This window comes from Camelus ferus, chromosome 3, assembly GCF_009834535.1.
Source record: "Camelus ferus isolate YT-003-E chromosome 3, BCGSAC_Cfer_1.0, whole genome shotgun sequence".
NCBI lineage: Eukaryota > Metazoa > Chordata > Mammalia > Artiodactyla > Camelidae > Camelus > Camelus ferus.
In genome coordinates this window covers 29,536,745-29,558,359 of record NC_045698.1, presented here as the reverse complement: position 1 = coordinate 29,558,359, position 21,615 = coordinate 29,536,745, and the positions used below count along the sequence as shown (strand labels likewise).

General features: G+C 36.4%; 1 long non-coding RNA gene and 1 other non-coding gene across 2 annotated transcripts; both read left to right on the top strand.

Annotated features, from left to right (window-relative positions):
* The first annotated feature begins 1,530 nt into the window (after positions 1 to 1,530).
* LOC116660939 lies at positions 1,531 to 20,499 on the top strand. Its single transcript, XR_004316642.1, has 3 exons — positions 1,531 to 1,923; positions 18,045 to 18,050; positions 20,490 to 20,499. It is a non-coding gene; the product is annotated as an uncharacterized LOC116660939 (long non-coding RNA).
* On the top strand, positions 14,759 to 14,865 carry LOC116662887. Its single transcript, XR_004318969.1, has one exon. It is a non-coding gene; the product is annotated as a U6 spliceosomal RNA (small nuclear RNA).
* Positions 20,500 to 21,615: the final 1,116 nt, after the last annotated feature.

The window sequence follows — 21,615 nt, the reverse complement described above, 5'->3', positions numbered from 1 at the left end:
ACACTATATTCCTCCTGCACCAAACTACTTGCTGCTCCCTGAACACACCTTATTCTCTTATACCTTCTTTAAAGTCATGCAAGTCATGCAGTGTCTTCACCTATGCATCTCCAGCCACTTCCCCCAAGTCCTTTGTTTTTCTGAAAAGTGCCTATTTATCTTTCATCAGCTGAATCATTTCTTTCTTCTGCGAATCTTCCCCTGACCAACACCCCCTCCACCCCCCTCCTCCTCCCTTCCCCCTGGACAAACCACAGATGGAGGGACTCTTTATACTTTCTTGTATCACCAAGGGTAGAGATGGAAACCAGGCTGCTCTGTGAAGGTGGTTCTGTAAGAGAGCAGGCTAAAAGTGCAGAGTGCTGAAATAGGCTAGGCTCAGTGAGAGCAGAGAAGAGTGAGAGACATATGTAGTGGTAACTTTCAATGGACAGGGAGCAGAGGAGGTGAGAGAAAAGGGAAAATAAGTCTAACATGACTTAGATTTTGATTCTGGCTGACTTGGAGGAGATGTTAGCAAATTTGTGCTGTAAAGGTTCAGATAATAATAATAGTAATAATAATAATAATAATAATAATAATAATAATAATAATAATAATAATAATAATAATGTTTTGTGGGCCATAGAGTGTCATAACTACTCAACTCTGCCACTGTGACACAAAAGCAGTCATAGACAATATACTGATTAATTTGGCTGTGTTGCAACAAAACTTTGTTTAAAGAGACAGGTGGAAGGTTGGATTTGGCCTGTGGGCTGTAGTTTGCAAACCTGCATGAAAGGATGGTGGTTTCTTTATTAGAAATAGAGGCTCCTGGAGCTGAAGCCTGTTTGCAGATGAGGGAAAACTGTCAGAGGTGGGGCTTAGCTGAATTTGGATGTGTGGGATCTGAGATGCTGGCATGACTTCCATGTGAAAGTGTCCAGCAGGCAGCTTGGAACATACAGTTGGAGAAATCAGGATGGAGATGCAGATTTGGGAGTCATCTTCACAGGACTGACATAGTTTTACTTTAAATTAATAATTCATTCTGTAGGAATATAATCTCTATAAAACATTTAAAAGATGTGAAGTTATGCTTATTACAGTTCCCAGAATTCAAAGAGTACAGCTAACTTCCACTGTAGGTCATTTAAAGGAGGCCTGCAGTTTGAAACTAGCAGATAAGTAGGCAAGGGGACCCCTCAATGTCACTGATTGGTCAGTGAGCAAAAAATAACTGACCCTAAAATATTGTCTGCTGAGCACCTTGAAAACAAACCAAATAAAGAACCAAACCTGCTCTTTCTCCTGTGTCCTCTGTCTTTCTTAGTAGTAAACAGCTAGACTCATGGGAATTATCTGAGATTTCTCATTCTCGCTTATCAGCCTCCTTCCGTTCATCTGGTTCATTTCATATTTTTAATGTTTCACATGCTGATCTTTCTCTTCATTACTGGTGGCTTATTTTAGGCCCTTCTCAGTTTTTGCCTGAATTGCTGCAATAATCATTTTACTTTTCTTCTAATCTTTGACCTTACCCTGTACTACCAATAAAATAATGTTATTATATACTAATAATCTCTATAATAATCCTCACTCTTGTGCATTCTCTATGCTATGTTTATCATTGATTTCAGAGATACAGTTGAAAAATGTGTGCTTCCCTTCCCTACAAGGCTCTGCTGGTCCAAAGGGTCTGGTTCCAAGAGGGAGAAGGCTTTCATGAGGGAACACAGCTAGGTGTCTCCTGGTCACTTTTGTTTCCTTGCACCAAGACCATCCATTAGTCAGGGAAGAAGCTCCATCCTCGCAGGGATAATTGACCCTGATGATCGAGAGACAGACAGTAGGGCTGTTACACTGTGTGGGCAGGAAAGAATGCATTTGGCTCCTAGATGATTCACTAAGGTGTCTCTTGCTTCTCTCCTAATTTTGATAGTAAATGGACAAGTGCAGAAATCAGATTCATTATTGTCCAATTATAACAATAAATAGACAAAGTCAGAAGCCATATTTTTTAGAAGGTCATGGGGCTGTAAAACTCAAGGATGAGAGTCAGGTCCACCACATCAGGTAAGCTCTGCAGATTAGCAGAGGTGCTAGCTGAGGGGGAGAGTAATATAGAATTGGTAGTTGAGCAAGGAAATGATAAACATTAGTTGCAGCTTTGAGAATACCTGTAATTGTGGAGGCTACAGTTCATTCTGCTAACCTTCCCTATGTAAGTTTCCCCTGGAAAAGAGACCACCCAGAATCCTGGAGGAACTCTTCTCAGATGGGATGAAACAAGCAGATCTGAGTGATGCAAGGGGTGGACGCTAGTGGACGACCAGCCCAGACCCCATCTCCAGGACCAAGTCACCCATGCCCCCACCTATTGGGAACTGCTGCAAGCTGAGGCCCTCCTCAGGGGAGAAAGGCCTGGCCCCTTGCTTCAATTTGGGACATATCTAAAGAATCTAACCAACCCCGAGGCTCCCTGTGGGAGTGGCTGAGGCCTGTATTGGATGCAGCACAGTTCAATTTCACCCAGTCCTGCCTCCCTCCATCCTTACAAGTGTTGTTCCTGAGGACATTCCACAGTAAGCCACCAACTTACAAATCTCCATCGCAGTATCTGTTTTCCTGGGGGTCCCAACATATGACATCCAATATTACAACATTTTCCATGTTAATATCTAAGGAGTTACCATTTTAAGTCTTAAGATCAAATAAGCACATTTTTTATTAATGAAAATTGTGCTTTTAATTCTTTTGAAGTTCAGAACATACAATACTTATTATCTACTGCAGCCTCTCTGCTCCCAGGCCTGGTTGGTTCAGCCACTGACTCATGGCCTCCCAGGCACATCATTTAAGATCCTTGGTCTCATTTTAAACCAGCCAGGAAATTGGGCCCAAAGTCCAGACTGGAGACCTTTGAAAATCATGTTAAAGCCTTATTAATTCAATTTCTGTTACTTTGGTTGTATTCCATGCTCTATTTTAAGCTGTCACTTTTTAATCTTCCTGATTTTCATTGTTTATTCAAAGATGAATGATGCACTATAACCTTGATTATATCAGCTGAACCAAATATGTGAAATGAAACCCATGTAATGTTGAAAAGGCTGCCAACCAAATAAAATTTCCTAGGGTACAAAACAAGTGAAATAAGGAAGTCCAAGTTTTGCCTCATGGTCACTTTACTGCAAACGTCAGTAATGAAGATAAATGAGGTCTGAAACTGTGTCCGTGTTGTGTATTCAATTAACACATCCTAATGTGGAGGAAGTGCACTTGTAAGGTAAATATGACCATGGGCATTTGGGTGGGTGGCGTAGCAGCAGAACTTCCCCAATGTTGGCTGTGAAATAGCTTAAAAACTCACTCAGGCCTCTAGCGTCTATGTCTAAGGTTTAAGGAGACTGACTTTACGGGCTCCCAGTCTATTAATTTTACATCATATCTAAACCTTAAAATTTCTGTTTCCTCGGTAAGATTTTTGGTTAGAGTTAAAGATCAAGAATTTTGGAACTGTCTTATATTATACTTATCGACTGCCTGGCTTGCCTTGCCTTCTCAGTTGTAAACTCTCTGTGGTCAGGAACCACGGCTTATTCCTTTTTTTTAAATTTGAAGTTTCCTGCACAGGAATGTGTAGGCAGCACATTAGCAATAAGTAATGCTGAATTTAATTAGGATGGAAGAGCATTCAGAACTCAATTAGCCAAAACTTCTCATTTTTGAGATGAAGAAACAGAAGCTCTGAGCAGTAGGAAATAAATTATTTATGGAAGGGCTAACTGGGACAAACCACATAATATACACTAATTAAAATAAGAAAATGCAAGAATTCAATATAATTTATTTCCTGTCTGTTTTTGTGCAATCACTTACATCTGATTAGAAAGTGCCTACTTAATTAAGGAACATTGCCTGTTAAAAAGGACCTCATCTTACAGGATGGCTTCTTACAGTTACAATTTTGTCTGATAAACTTTCATTTACTAAATCATTTTTTCAGTAGAAAGTAAAATATCTTAGATTCATTTGCATTTAAGGGAAAATTTGATGATTTCTTCCTTCTTTAGAGTAGGTATTTGCAGATTGCTTACCCTCTAAACTTAAAACCCTACATATCCATAAAATTGATCATTAATCTGAATTTTGAAATTTTTTGGAAATTAATAGTTGTAGATATTAGATGAAAATATTTGCTAATATTATAAGTTTCCACAGCAGTTTCTTAGGTGATTCTATGAAAAATTTGTTTACTTGCTTTCTTGGTTACAGCTATATTTTCGCCTCCACTAGGCACTTGCTTTGTCAAATATTAAATAAAATTCTAGAAGAATTAAGTGAATTGTAAGCTTAGAGACAGGGCCAGTTTGGAGATAAGTGTACACCCTTGTAACCATCACTACATCTATGCATTAACATAGCCATCAGGTCCAAAAGTTCCTTACTGAACTCTATTTATTATTACTTTTTATGTGTGACAAGAACCTTCAACATAAGATCTATCCTCTTAGCAAAATTTTAAGAATACAATACAGTATTGTTAACTATAGGCACTGTAACATACAATAGATCTCTAGGATTTACTCAATTTGCATAACTGAAACTTAGTACTCTTTGACTAGTACTTCCACACATACCCCTCCCCCTCACCACTGGCAACCACCATTCTCCTCTCTGCTACTATCAGTTTGACTATTTTATATTTAGATGTGTAGTATTTGTCCTTCTATGTCTGGCTTATTTCACTAGCATGATGTTATCCAGGTTCATCCATGTTGTCACAAATGGTAAGACATCTTTCTTTGTTGAGAGATTTTATCACAAATGAATGTTGGATTTTGTCAAATGCTTTTTCTGTATCAATGAAAATGATCATATAATATTGCTAATGTGGTGTATTACATTTCTTGATTTGCCTTGCTTCCCAGGGATAAATCCACTTGGTCATGTGTATGATCCTTTAAATGTGCTGTTGAATTCAGTTTGCTAGTATTTTGTTGAGGATTTTTGCATGTTCATCAAGGATATTTCCCTCTAGATTTCTTTTCTTGTAGTGTCTGTGTCTGACTTTGGTATAGGGTGATGCTGGCCTGATAAAATGAGTTCCAAACTCGTCTATTTTTTGGAGGAGTTTTAAAAGGATTGACATTAATTCTTCTTTAAATGTCTGGTATAATTCACCTGTGAAGCCCTCTGGTCCATTGTTGAGAGGTTTTTTATTACTGATTCAATCTCCTTATTTGTTATTGGTTCAGGCTTTCTTTATTATATATACATTCATATGTTTTAATTTTTAGATTCCACATTTAAGTGACAATATACAATATTTGTCTTTCTCTGTGTGGCTTATTTCACTATGCATAATACCCTTTAGGTCCATCCATGCTGTTGCAAATGGCAGAATTTCATTTTTTTATGGCTGAATAATATTCTGAAAAAAAATATATATATACACACACATATACATACAGACACACACCACATCTTCTGTATCCATTCATCTGTTGATGAACACTTAGTTGTTTCCATATCATGGCTATAGTAAATAATGCTGCTTTGAACATTGGGACATTGTAGTACATGTATCTTTTTGAATTAGTGTTTTCATTTTCTTCTGATATACGCCCAGGAGTGGATTATATTATAGTTCCATTTTTAGTTTTTTGATGAACCTTCATACTGTTCTCCATAGTGGCTGCACCAATTTACATTTGCACTAGCAGTGTACTAGGGTACCTTTTTCTCCACATCCTCATCAACATTTGTTATTTGTAGACTTTTTGATGACAGTCATTTTGACAGTGTGAGGTGATAGCTCATTGTGGTTTTGATTTGCATTTCTCTGATGATTAGTGATGTCGAGCATCTTTTCATGTGCTAGCTGGTCATCTGGATGGGGACGTGGAGTAGGTAGCCAGCCATAAGATTCAAAATGGCTTCTTAGGAAGCAAAGGGTGCTGGAAGAGACAGATTTTCTTAGACCACGGAGGGTGGGAAACAGACAGGCTGAGTAAACATGTTGGGTTTCTCTTTTTAATTGAACCACTTACATACACATTAGTTTTCACCTGGGAACATGGTAACTTTGCTAGACCTCCTATATTAGGGCACACAAGGGAAACAGAGAGAGTGGCCTGGCTGGGTATTCAGAGAAAAAGCTGGAACCCCCTGATATCTGGACAAGATATTGTCTTGAGAAAGACCCAGGAAGATAGTCAGAGCCCGTTGTTTTGTATTCAACAAATTTGCACACCTCAGGATTAGGTCTGCACAAGCAACTTGATAGGTTCTCACCTGACCTTTTATTAACTATTCTGTGAAATTCAGGTAGGTATGTGTGATTTCAGACCATGCTTCAGTACCCTTCTGTCAATTGCAACCCTCTTATGGCTTTGTGATCTCAAATCTTGCTAATGTTAAGATGGCTCTTTTATGGATACATTTCAGTAGATCTATGTAATTTTCTCTTCTTAGCTTTTTGTAGCTGGCTAGAGTCTATATGATGCTAGCAATTTCCATGTCTCAGTATGGCAGATGGTTCTTTCAGCTCAAATTCTACAGTGAATCCTTTTGAGACATAGCAAAGACCAGCTTTATTTAGACTTGTGAAGCTGTTGTAGCCACTGGTCTCCTCTCTTTATGAAAAATAATTTTCCATTTCTTCCATCATGAAAAATTTTAATTCTACATTGTCTGTATCTCTTTGAGAAAAATCAGTGGCTGGCTTTCTGAGGCCAAATTAGAAGAATGATAATTTTAAAATTTATTTATTTATTGGGCTTTCTAAGGTGAAGGAATTCAGCTTGTTTGTTTGTTTGTTTGTTTAAAATGGAGGTACTGGGGATTGTTGTTGGTTCCCTAAAATAGTTTTAAAAAGAAAGCTTGGTGATATTTGGCCAATATAATCTCTGAGGAAGTATTCCACTCCAACCCCTGCCCAATGATATTTTCTGGCCTTTTTGGTATTTGGGCAGAAGAAGAAGGATCTATAATGACATAATAAATGATACAGTTTTAAAAGACTCTTGTGAAATACTAAAGTATCTTTCCAAACCAGACAGGGCTACTTACACATGATTCATGTCAGTAAGAATATTTAAATGGAAACTTTTCTGAGGATCCAGATGGATGCTTCATGAATTATATCTCATAAAATAAAAAAATTTAATTCAGTTCTAATGGTTTTCACATGGCCAAGTAATGCATTTTCAAATTTGGGTACAATCTGTAAAATACCGTAATGTTCATGCTTGGATGATGATCAGTGATTAGAAGGGAAAGGCAGAAACACTCAAGTCTCACCTGAGGAGCTTTTCAAAAGAGCAATTCCCCACCTTCTGCCAAAAATTGTTACCATTATATCTAGAGAGGTACAAATCCACATGCAACAAGCACTGCAGATGATTCTGATGCATGTGGTCCCTGCTTTGAGTTACACCAGAGGAAACTCCACCTGGTGTAAAGACTCCAAAGTGCCTATTTTGCTTTTCCATTTAATTTTTCAGGTCAGTTAGCATGGTTTCATCCTTTTCTTCAGGGCTGTTAAATCAGAACACCCATAGGTGTGACCCCAAAAGAGATCATTTTAAATGCTCTCCAGGGAGTCACCACTGAGATATACCCTCCCCCCTAAATGATAATTATTAAATTATCTCAAATATGTTCAATAATTAAGAAAAGAAAAAATAAGTCTGAAAGGATAAAGGTGAAACATCTAGAAGTAAAAACATTGCATCATCTGTCTAGGGACCAGAGTTAAGTCCCAGCTTAACTTTAACATTAACTCTTTCTTCTTGGACACAGTCACCTAAAACTCCTGAAAAGTTAAGTTGTATTTGTTCTGCAAACTACAGAATATTAGAAGTTATTATGTAAGTCTATACTTGTAAATGTATGTATTTGTGTGTTTATAAAGAGTGTGCATATGTGTGTATATATATAGTGTAATATATATATATATATATATACACATATATATATATAAAATTTGCCATCAGAAAATTCAAATTTTCTATGTAATTTCTTTGCAAGCTGAAGCTCTCTCTTTGGAAAACCTTGGACTAGGTGCTAAGGACTTGGAATCTCAGGCAACAGTCAATGTTCATTAACACATCCACAATCCACCTAATTCAAAGTCTCCCCAACTTTCAGATACTAGATAGTGACATGGTGAGGTTTGATATCTAGGGAAGAGGAAATAAGAAATCATTCTGCTTTTGTTATTTGTTTGTTTGTTCCTCATTATAAGTCCTGGTTTTCATTTTATAGAAGGGGTGTTCGGTAATGAGTCCCTTAGAGGAAGTAGCATGTGTCCTTATCTATCCCCAGGAACTAATGGGCTACTCAGTAAGTAGTTGAAAGCATGAATATGTGAATATATGCATGAACATGCTTTGAAGATCAAAATTCTAGAAGCTTCTCTGTGATCCATGTCCTTTGAAAATCTCCTGTCCAAGGTTTATTATGAAACATGAAACCAGGGACTTGAAGAATGGAATATTTCTTATTGTTCTTTTGTTTAAACTTCACTTTTTGAACAGTGAAGGACAAAGGAGAGAGGAGAAAGATGAAGAAAAAGAAGAGAGGGTGGAATTGGGAAAAACACTCTGGAATGCTGTATACATGGTCAAAAGAGGAAAAAAGCTAGACTCCAGATGGTGCATCAGAGTGGCATTACCACTAACTCTCCCAAGACTTCAAATCCAAGTCTCTTCAAATCCCCATTACTTCAAATCCAAGTCTCTTTTCTTTCAAGAATAATGAAAATGTTGTACTGATGACATGATGAAGACTAATCCAGTTTAAATATCAATTTTGCAAAGACAATTTAGAAACAAAAACAATTCTATCCAGATTCCTCATTCCCATGGCTAGTCAAACTTTTCCTAGGTTTAAATTATAGCACAGGAGAGAGCAATATTTATAGCTGACTTTGTCATTGTGGGAATACATGTAACCTCAGCCTCAAGGGATGCTGGGACTTCAGAGGCAAGCTGGCATAAGGGAACTAGAGAGAAATGTGAACAAGGCTACTTGTGGTTGTCTTTGCAAAAGCATTTAGCCTTCAGATTGTTTTAGTGCAACAAGCATCCAGTTACAGTGATGACCATGGGGAGCTTAAGGACTGAATACTCCTATTTGATTTTATTATTGTTGCTTATATAAAATGTTGTAAAATGGATGAGTTCAGTGAAAGTCCTTAAAATTATGAGATGGAGTTAAATGAAATGCACATTGGATTTTAAAAGCTGCACCTAATTACCCATGAATATCTCCCCAGAGGTCTCTTTTCAGTAGCACAAGAAAAAACTCCTTTAGGTTTATGGACAATGGTAGCCATTACAGTCCATTATAGAGTAAAATCAGCACTTAAGTAAAATTTTGTCATTTTATGGAATCCTAAGGAGTCTATGGTGTTTCTGGTTATCAAAGAAGATTTTGCAAAATCAACTATGCTGTTGGCACCATGGACATAAAATTAGATCCTGAAATGTAGCTAGACTTGCTGCTACCATAACTCTAGCAAAAGGAAATCTTTTCAGAGGTTAAAAAAAATACAAAAAGAAGAAATAGTTTTCAAATCTAAAAGTAATAAAATTTGACAATTACTACCAAGAGAAAATTAAGAAAATGAAACTTTTTGTTTGCTCTTGATCATAACATGAAGAAGGTTGCTCCTGAGAAAAAGTGTCTGAATTCCTTTCTTTAATTTCTCAGCAAATAGAAAATGTTGTAATTGTGAGCAGTCAGGTAATAATAGCAATTAAAAATTAACTATAGCATTTAAATAAGAACTGATCAAAACCTGCTGCTGGAAATTCTGGACTTCCCTTTTAAAATCTTTCTTTTCAAAGGTGAATTTCCACTGAGGGTTGGATTCTTAGCATTCCCTTGCAGAAGTATTTCAATTAAAGATAGGAATTTATGCCTTTGGCTGAATTACCCTTGACCTTTCTAAATTAAATCCATAGAATAGGAACAGCTCTTTTCACCCTGGGACATATTGAACCTGGTGTCAAATCTAAGTTAAATCTAGCATTCTATTGTAATTCCAAAATGTATCTAAACCATCTCTTTGAGAGACAAATGGAGGAAAAACAAGAATGCATTTCAGGCAATACTTTGTCAAAAGTTCAGCACTTTAAAAAGAACTTGAACCCCCCAGAACCTAGATGGAAAATTCCTGAATAGAGCCTGTGCCACTAAAATGTCCTGATGCCCAGTAAGACATATTAGCTACTGCAGTTGAGTCAGTAGTAGGAGTTCCTAAAAATGAAATTTTAAAAGAGTTTTGTTATATCTCATAAATCTAAGACACTATTGAAGTCTGTCCAGTTTGTTGTGCTCCAAGGGCTACCAAAATGTTACATCGTTCATTTGCCTTAACCTTTTGTAATTTGAGGAGTAATTTGGTTTGTTCTAATTCTGATATCCCAATGAACTCTGAATAACAAAATGTTATAGAGGCCACATCAAATCTGGCATGTTTGGAGCATGATAGTAAGTAAGAAATGCCTTCTGGCTACCTCATGAGTGTGTGTTTCTGTGAAAACTATATCATATGAACCTTTGAGGTCACTGAGCCCAATTCACCACCAAATCCAGGGATCCTCTCAGCAGCAACCCTTGGCTTATTATTTCCAAGTCTGCTTAGAATACCTCAGTGAAGGGGAGTTTATCTACTCCTCAAGTGATTCATTATACTTTTGCAGACCAGAGAATATTAATGTTAATAAAATAAATTAATAAATATTAATAAGGTAAATTTTATTTGCTCATTCATGTTGAGCTGAAATCTTCCTCCTGCTAACTTTCATCCTATAATCTTGACAAGAAAATAAACGGTGTTTAGTTTTCAAAAATGCAAGCAATGTTCTTTTGTGCTTGCTCCTTCTCTTTCATCTTCTTTCAAAATTGTTTAATTTGCATATAACTCCTGTATAATTACAGAATTTACTAAAAGCAGTGCCAGATATTGATAGAAAGAGCAGTATGGCAGTGCATCTCAAAGCTAGAGAGTGACAGACTTTGGCAATATGCACGGTGCTTGGAAGCATAGCATCTTGGGCAAGGCCACCCTATTTTGAATCCCAGCTCTGCCCCTTACTAGCTAGGTATGCTCTGATGCATTACTTAACCTCACTGTGCTTCAGTTAAATAGAGCTATTACTGTCTACCTCATAGTGTTGGGAGGATCAACGGAGCTATCTCTAAAATATTTAGAATAATGCCTTGCTTATAAAAATAACACTTTGGCTCAATGTGAAGAAAAATGGTAACAATCAAAAGAGAAAAGTACATTTCCTGGCACGAATAGAAATTTGAACAGAAGTGGGACACCTGCTTTTTCGGATTGAGAGTCTTGCATCATGTACGTGTTTGAATTAAGATTGAATTAAGGCACTTCCCAAATTTAAAATCTCAATTTAACTATAACTAATTCAAGGTAAATTCTTGAAAGGCCAGGCTTGTAACACTTGACCTGTAACCGTTTAAAATATGGAAGGATTGGCAACAATGACACCTATAGTTCCATTTCATGCTTTAGGCCTTCTTTATTTGGGCTTTGTGATCATTCAGACATTGGAAAATCCCTGTTGATGGGAAAGAATGGTGTGTAGAGCAATGAGGAGGAACCATGCATGTACTTAAGGAAGCTCAGGTGCTTTCATGTGGGCCTGGTGAATGGCCACATCTGTTTACACCAGCAGGCCTAGCAGCTATGAGATGATTGCTCTGAAAGAAACAAAGCTTCATTTTTTTAAGCATATTCTATAATTTATCAACTTTGCCACTGAATTTAGCTTTTTTGCCTTCCCAGAGCACAAAAATAGCAATATTAATAAAAATAGATATTCTACACTGTTCTTTTTTTTTTTTTCATACAGTTTTGGCAGACTCTGTGGACATCCTCTTTCAACAACTTGTCTAGACCTCTCAACGTTTTCTACTAATTTCACACTCCCATGCAGAGCCCTGGTGGTGTCATCAGGCTGATTTATTTTCCTTGCAGCTGCATTTCCAAATAATTCCATCCCATTCAGCAGGTGCCACAGGTGGCTTCTGATTTCTCAGGTTTGGAAATAGGCCTCCTGTGAGATAACGAAGGTTCCTGTGGCTGGCTGCAAGATTCCCTTTTGCAGTGGATTCTTAAGACTCAAATATTCTTCACCATTTGGCAAAGCAGACAGACAGTCTACAGTAGCTATTTGGTTTTCTAATCAGCAGAACAGGTTGTTTCAGTACAAGAAGGAGTTGTGGTCTGAGGTTGTGCATAAAGTATATTTTCCTTTTGCTACTGAGAGATGAATGAGTACCTGAATGGAAATGAAGAGTTAAGTCCTACAGCTTTTCTACTGAATTGCCAGTCGGTAACCTTTTCTTATGAAGGGTATATAAATTAGGAACATGTTCTTAATTTTCTATGGTTTATTTTCTTCTCTCATGCCTGTCAGGACAGAACTTTGGAACTTATACATTGTGTTGATATTATCAGAGGAGATACAAGTGATGAAGATTCCAGATTAATCCCTGTTCTTAGAAACCAGACAGAAGGAAGGCGATCTGCAGGAGGCCAACCTCAGTTTCTAGACAAAATGAGGTTATTCTGAAATCTTATTCCAAATGTCTGCAACTAGCAGTAAAAGAAGACATGCCTGTGGTGCCCACAGCTATGTCCCTTTAGGATCATTGCTGCAATTTGTATTTACCAAAAGGCACTCATGAACAGTACATGTGGGCCCGTTTTTAACAGTGCCAAGATTAATAACACCAAGATTAAAGGTCATGAAAAAGTAACATTGGATGTTGAGAAGTCACACACAACCCAGGTTCCCTAGCCTGAGGGAGTTTGGCTGCCCAGTGAGCCTAGTTAGCAACCAAGTTTTGTGTTTAGGTTTGTCTTCAAAGTTAGCATAATGCTTCACATGAGTAGAATAATCTTTCACCAAATAATGCCCAGTAATTTTCTGAATTATCATTATTTCCTCTTTTGTCACTTGTTCATCCCTTTTGTCTTTATACTGCTGGTTGGTCCCTGGGTTCAAGTAAAGATTATAAAATAACAGAATTTCCCCTGTGAAAATCCCCCAAACAAATCTAAGAAAATATTCAAAAGAATAATGAGTCGTATGTGAAAATTGGTTGGTTGTAACAGGGAAAATAATTCATTTAGAGAAATAATGCTGTGATGGTTGATTGGTCAGTAGCTAGCCCAATCCACAAAGGCCTACCTTTCATATTTCCAAACTACTTTTAACTCATTCAATCAACAACTAGTTATTGAGTATTTGTGGTGTGTCAGGCACTGTGCTGAGCATTGAGGACACTATAATGAGTGAAAAACTGCCACTGTCCTCAAAGAGTTTATAGCTTACTGGGGAGACAAGTACCAGACAACAAACTACATTTCAGAGGCAGATTCAAAATCTGAATTTTCTCTTCATACCTTTATGACATGGTTAATCAAAATGAGTCTTCATTTCCTGGCCTGAGCTCATTGCTTTTTAGAGAAAATGAAGAACAAACTTCTGAAACTGTTAACCTCTGCTAGTGACCTTTGAGGATCACAGAAAATGGAAATACTATTGGAAGACTCAAGATGGGGAGATATCTTCAGGTTATCAAAAAGACTAAGATGTCATTTCTATAAAATACTAACTAATAATGTGATGTCAATCTCAAGTAAGCTTTTAGGAAGCATTAGTGAAGAAATAGTTGGTGAGCACCTGGAAGTGAAAGCAGAGATTACTACTAGGGGTTCACCAAAAAGTGACAAAATCCTATTTTGATAAGATTATTTGATTAACAAAGCAGAGAAAAGCAATCGATGGAAATCTAAATTTTATGAAGACGTGTGACAATATCTACCATTATAACATTGTGTTTAAACAAAAGATGGGATAATATGGTACTGTTTAAGGTACAATTCACCCAACTGAATCAATTTTTTAAAATCAAAGCATCTAAGCTTACTGCAGGATTCTGTCTTAACCAGTATTTATCATGACTTGGAGAAGATATAGAAGGTATGCTCATCCAATTTAAGGATGAAGAAAATCAAATATGAAGGAATAGATAGTATTGAATGACAGATTCAAGAGCTCTAAAGATTTTCACAGGCTTTAAGGAAACAGACAAATCAAGGCTATTAGAAAGAAGATGACATATATGTGTGACAGATTAAAATTACCTAACACGAGGATATCATGTGATCCTCAAAGTAGAAGCTGTAATAAATGTAAAAAGAAATATATGTAGACTTAAATTATATTGCTCATTTCTTGAAACAAGGAGCTAAATTTTTCTTTGCATTATGTTCCAGGAAAAATTGAAGCAGAAAGTTGCATACTAAAACACATTCTAATTACTGAATGTCAAAGTTAATTTCAAGAGAAAGTTAGATATCAACATATTCTAGTTATTGAATTTCAAAAAAGATAAGTCATCTTCAAGTGGGAAGAATCAGGCTGGCTCAGTTTTCTCTCTAGTGATGCTCAGTTCTCAAAGACAAAGTATAATTGTTCCCAAATCTGAGAAAATTTGACCCAAGAATCTTAATGTCAGCCAAGTTGTTGGGAGAGTATAAAGGCAGAGAACCTTCATTCTCAGACATGAACAGTATTAAGAAACCTCACACCTGTGAGTTCCTCTTGAAAATAAAATCTAACTAACTAAAATGTCATTTAAAATAAAGAACCCAATTAGGGAATGTACGAAGAAAGGACTGAGTGTGAGCAGTGAATTTATTTAAACATAAAACCTATGAATAGTGTTTGCTTCGGTAGCATATATGCTAAAATTAAAATGATACAGAGAAGATTAGCATGGTCCCTGCGCAAGGATGACACGCAAATTTGTGAAGTGTTCCTTATTTTTAAATTGGGAGTTTGAGATTTTCAGATTCTAATATATATAAAATAGATATACAAAAAGTTCATACTGTATAGCACAGGGAACTATATTCAATATCTTATAACTTACAGTGAAAAAGAATATGAAAATGAATATATGTATGTTCACATATGACTGAAGCATTATGCGGTACACCAGAAGTTGACACAACATTGTAAACTGACTATACTTCAATAAGAAAAGAATATAGATGTTATAAATTCTTTAGACTTAAAGCAGATTATAAAAATTTTGAATTAGGGAAAAGATATATAATTTTAAGTTGAAGGATATGTAATCTATTTTTATTTTTTAAATGTTTTAGATTTATTTTTATTGGTTAGTTTTTATTTTTAATTAATGTCCTGTTTTTAAAAAGTAGTTTTAGGTTTACAAGAAAATTGGGCAGAAAGCACAGAGTATTCTAATATACTCCTCCCACTAAATACACAGTTTCCGTTATTTTTAACATCTGTGTATTAGTGTGGTTCATTTGTGACAATTGATGAGCCAATATTGATAGATTACTATTAACTAAAGTCCCTAATTTACATTAGGGTTCACTCTTGATGTACATTCTATGGGTTTTGACAAACATAATGATACGCATCCCCCATTATAGAATCATATAAAATAGTTTCATTGCCCTTAAAATTCTCTGTGCTCATTTATTCTTCCCTCTCATATCCCTCCCCTCTGCCCACTGACAAACACTGATCTTTTACTGTTCCATAGTTTTGTCTTTTCATATAATATTTTATTTCAGGGGGTGGGGGTTTATATATTTATTTAATGGAGGTACTGAGGATTGAACTATAACCCCCCCCATATAATATTTTAAAGCAGTAATTTAATTGATGCTGCCTAAAATTAAAACATGTAGTAAAAAATTCACATGGCTTCCACTCCTAAAAGTTATTTCCTTTTCCTAACTTTAGAAGAAGTTGTCTTTATATAAAGCAATATTAATTCTTTTCCTTTTTAAAGTTCAAAAATATTTTTATATTGTTGATTTTAAAATAGTATGCATAGTATGATTATACTTCTATTAATTTTTTCTGAATATATCTAGCTATTATTTACTCAACTGCACATACACAGATATATATTTGGAATTATGTTAAACAAATATCATAAAGTCATTCTAGGATATTGAAGTTTGGGATAATTTATAGCTGTTTTTTAGGTGAGTTATAGATGTTTTTCTTCATGTATACGTAATATACATTTATATTTTTTAATAAGAGTTATTTTTAAAAAGTAAATAAAATTTATTAAAACAAATACAATGAAATTATGTAAGATGTTTCATCTGGGTCAAAATGCATCTTATAACTACAAGATAAAGAAGTGAAGGCTAAGAAGCTTAATAAATACTTTAACTATAGATAAAAGTGAAGTTAATGAGTATACCTCACAAGTTTAATAAAATTATAGTCTGTATTAATAATGTCAAAATGAGGAAGTCCCTGTGTGTTCTAAAGACCACATCTGCAATTTTGAGTTCAGTTGTAGATGCAAATACAAATGTTTTCAGGAAAAGAATTAACAGGTAGTCATTAACAGAGTCATTAACTACGGAGAGAAATAATTTGATTTGGTGATACAAAATGTTCCTGAAAGGACTCTCCACCATTGATATCTAGGCATAAGTTGGTCCACCTTTTGGCAGGGATATTGTAGTAAGAATGCAAATGTCAGGCAGATTATAAGAGTGAAAGATCTGTAAGTCTTCAAAATGTTATCAGTTTTAACACCTGAGTCTGGAAACAAGCAGAGACAATGTGATGACCACAGTGTTTCCACAATCAAGTAAGTCCATTGCAAGCCATACTGATGTTACTTTGGAAATCATGAAGTGTGAACCACCAGCATTTCAACAAGCAGTTGTTAGCCATCCTCACTCACTCCAAATGTTTGGGAAGATTTTTCTTCTCAAGGGGCAGAGGTAGAAGAATGGGGAAAGACTATATGCTAATTGTGTTTATCTTTTAAAGGGTGAGCTTTTATAATTGATTCAAAAACAATATTGCTTGCCCCCAATTTTTCTTCTTAGATTCTCGAAAGTCAAATTGATGAAAAATTTATAATTTGTATGTACATAATATATGCAAATGTATGATTAAAGGGCAGTGTTTGTGGAACTAATATGGAAATGTCTGCTTCTATATCTCTATTTTCAGCACACTGTACCTCTTTCTAGACTATGGAGATTTATAGCTCAAAGAGGTCTTAGCAGTCATTTAATCCAACCACTACCTTGAACCAATGAAGAAACAGTCTCAGAAATGTTACACAACTTGCTCAAAGTCACATAATTAGTCCCTGAAAGTGATGATTCTAAACCTCAATACTCTTGATTCTTAGCCCAGAGTTGTTTACCTTACATCAGGTACTGAAGTCTCTGTGCTTTTATCTTCTGTTTTCCTTCTGGCTTTCTGATATAGTGCAAGGCTTTGGGTAAAAGCTTTTTTTAGTACATATTTGTTGCAGACATTTGGGATAACCTTTGGCATTCTCCTGTTTCTTGTCTATATACAGAGTGCTGTGTCTGCCTAGTCTCTTTACTTGAATTTTTTTTTCCTTGAATTTCTGGTTCTTTGCAAAAACCATTCATCTTTCATCTTCATTCAAGGAAACATATTCTTTAAAGAAATTCCTGACATTTGTTTGTTTGTTTGAGAATATTGAGTAGGAGAGAGGAGCCCTGCATAGGTCAAGGTTCTGATTTGCAAACAATAAGATCCATTCTGTATGATTTAAGCAGGTTTAAGCAGCAAGGAACTTACTGCAGAACATTAACTAGCTCATATAATCTCCAGGAGGACTAGAGGCTTGTATACTATACAACTTGTATGCTACACAACTGGGAACAGTGGAGCCAGGAAAAAAATGCCTTTTAGATAAGAAACTATTCCTGTAAAAATCATGCTGCCACTGCGCACAACTTAAACTCCCCATCTGCCAGACCTCTACTGCACAGGGGACAGAGAACTCATCCCTTTACAACCACCAGCACCACTTTCATTGTAGTAAAAGGGCTCCCCTGGAGGCCCCTGGTGCTTCCAAAGCAGTTACTTCTCATTTTCAGGGTGTATCCATAACAACCTCAAGACCTCTGCACAGAGCATGACTCTTCAAAGTGCAAAATAATGGTGCCTAAGAGATTGGTTCTGGCCATGAAACTTCATCATGAGTGTCTCTTGATTCACTGAAACCCCTTCTCTGCAGCCTGGGTCATAGAAGGGGCCTCCCACCTGCAGCCTTCAAGTGTGTTCCCTTCTCAGTGTCATTACATTCACACAGGATGCCCTTTATGATGCAGTGGAAGGGCTTGTGTCTAGACAGGTTTCTATCTTCATTAATAAAAACACTCACTAGCAATGGTATTTTGCCTAAGAATTCAGGTGTTTTTCTAATGGAATTGTTTAATTAAACAGGCACCTTTGTATTTGTGGGGGTGGGGTTAACCTGGAGCATATTTTCTAAATTAAAATAATATGCGTACTTCACAGTCACCATTGTTGTCTTCCCAACTCTGATGCATTTATGTGACATTCCTAATATTCACAGCTAGAGGGGAGGGTTGAAAAGACAGTAGGTGAAAAAGCTTTTCTAAGGTCAATGAAGACTTCCTGGTCACAAAATTCTCTTCTGAGGGAAAGTGAGGAGAGCCACCAGAGAAGATAACATCATCACAGTACTGCACATTTAGTGAGACTTGGAAATAATATAAAGGGATATGCTTATTTATCCTGGGCTGGATTTTATTCAAACACCACATAGATGATACATCTGTTGCTTAAAATGAATTTCAGCAAAGAATGAAGTAGATCTGGATGCATCCCAGGTGGGAACAGGGTTTATTTATTGGACTCAGAAGCTGAAAATAATTTAAATATATTTGTTCAAATGAAAGAAAGAAAGAAAGAAAGAAAGAAAGAAAGAAAGAAAGAAAGAAAGAAAGAAAGAAAGAAAGAAAGAAAGGAAAGAAGAAGGAAGGAAGGAAGGAAGGAAGGAAGGAAGAAGGAAGGAAGGAAGGAAGGAAGGAAGGAAGGAAGGAAGGAAGGAAAAAAAAGACAAGAAAAAAATGTATATAGAGTAAAATTCCAGGGCTGAATTCATAGAGAATTTCTGTTATTTCTGTTGTGAACTAAGTATACATTTTCAAAAATCTGTCAACCACCTAAGCACAGGTTTTATACCTGTTGTCTCTATTCAATCACTTTTTGGCTGAGTAATCCTTCAAAATTTGACACAAATTCTAAAAGAATATTTTGAGTTGGAGTAATAGCCCCACTGGAAGATTACTTTTTTTTTTTAACTTGGCAGTTTCTTGTGCTTCTAAGAACACAAGATGAAGTTGAACTCTTTTTAAAAGAGTTGTAACTATTCATTTCACTAATCCAATTTATTGAGAACTCATTCCATTCCATGGAGAATTTGGGAGCCTCATTATCCATAGTATTATGTCAGAACAAAAGATGAAACTTCTGTCATATAACTGGAATCCAACATGCTCCACAAAGAATATAGACTGGAGGGAAGGTAAATACCTGGATATAGACAAGTAGGTGAAACCTAATCCACCTGAAATTCTGCCAGGTACATTTTCCGATAGAAGAAAGAAGTGAGTGGCAACAGTTGGTGACGTAAATTCACCTCTGAATAAAGAATGTATTTGCCATCCATATGCAGGGCTTGGCACCAATTTCTCATAAAAACATGTCACCTCATAGCCCACAGATTTGCAAATGGAAATAAATTAATATAGATCCAGAAAGACCCATGAAAGGACATTTGAACAGATATTGAATATGGCAGCTATTAAAGAGTGTGTTTCTATTACATGAAGCCATTAGTGGGAGACTGGAGGTGGATGGAAATTGTTGATTTGAATAACAGTAGAAGCCCTATGAAAAGTGAAGTTTTCTTCGTTCCTATTGTTTGTATTTGTATACAGGAGAAGTTTGCCCTCACTTGGAGAACAACCTCAAGCAGGGTCAACCAGATAGAATCATAGTTAGAAGTAGGTGATTTGTCTTGGATACCTCAGGTCTCTTCCTTCTGCATCCTTTCCTCATCCCATCTTAAACTCATAGTCGCTTTATGAACTCTCAACTCACAGCATCAAGCCTTACTTAGACAAGGATCTATCAGAGTGGGGCATTCACAGTGGTCTTCAAACTTAGTATTTTGATGTTCTCTCCAAATTAATATGACAATATTAAACATTTAATATAAGTTTAACCATGTTGTGAACAATTTTTTAAAGTTTTAATAATAAGTCTCAAAAACAAAAGGACCTGTCTCAACTTCTCAAAAGTTCAACCCAGGAATGTATCTGAGAAGGTACATCTAGTAGAACAGTATTATCTTGAATGAAATTTTACAGGGACACCCAATGGATAGAAATGACACATCTGATTTAGGCAGCCCAAGGGAGAGTCCAGAGTTACCCCCACCTTCAACTCCGTTTTTCCCAGCCATATCTGGGGACCGCTGAGGAAGCCCTGTCACTCTGAAACACTGTGGGAACACCACTGGTATAGGCGTCCCATAAGGAGTCACATCTTTCAGAAGTTTTAAACAGTCCCCAGTTTGGTCAGGAAGGGCACAGAGCTCTAGCCCTGGAGTACATGGCTCACTGGGAAGGTCAGGGGAGTATTTGGGAACAGGGAGCCTTTCTGCCATCCCAGAAATCATGCCACATAGAAGGCTAAGACTCATAAGATAAACTCTAATGGAAAGTGCCAGAGAGGGAGTGAAGAAGTCTCTGAAGCAAGAAAGAGAGAAGTATCTGTGCTTGATATAAGAGAAGGCAAAGAGGAAGGAGAGGTGGAGGAAATCGGAGCAGGGCTGGTGGTTATCAGGGTGGGGTGAAAGGAGAAGGTTGCCACCCTTAGCAGGTGTCCAGCTCTTTGGGCTTCCATGCTCTGCCTTTGCAATTCTCAGAGCAGCAGCTGTTAGTTCTCCACAAACAAATGATGGTGAGACACTCATACACAGGTCAGAGCAGTCTAACTTGTGTATTTTATTTAAAATATAATTCTGCCTTTTATAATGACACATAAATATCTATTTTTTCTAGCATAAGAGACGAAAGACATATAAGCTTCTTCGTACCAGTTAGGTGTCCCAGGAGTGCCCTGTTACCAAACGTAACTTATTTAACCATTTATTTTCATTCTAGCTAAAAATGGCTAGATTCATTTATTACCGTTTACTGAACACTGAAATGAAGATGTTGATGATGATGCTAGCTAATAATTATAAAGCACTTATTATGTGCTTAGTACTTTACATTGACTCCCTCATTTAATCTTCACAATAACCTTGAGAGACAGGTATTATTATTGTCTCCACTTGTGGATGGAGAAACAGGCTAAAAGAGGTCAAAAGACATCTCTATGGCACATTATCACCAAGTGGTAAAATGTGAATTTTAATCACACCACCCCATGAAAGCTTTCCAACAATGCTGTAAAATGAGTATTGTTATTCTTTTTTTTTTTTTTATAAACAAGGAAACTGAGGCTAAGCAATTTAATCAAGATCCTGCAGCTAGCTAGTAAGTGGTAGAACAGAAAGGTAAATCCAGAATTGCCTAACTTCAAAAGACATGTTCCACCTTACCTATTAGTGTAAGTGAAAAAATTTACAGGGTAGAAAGACAATCCTCAGCTTATATTTACATCTCAGCTGTGCCACATATTAGCTAGGTAGTAATTTAAC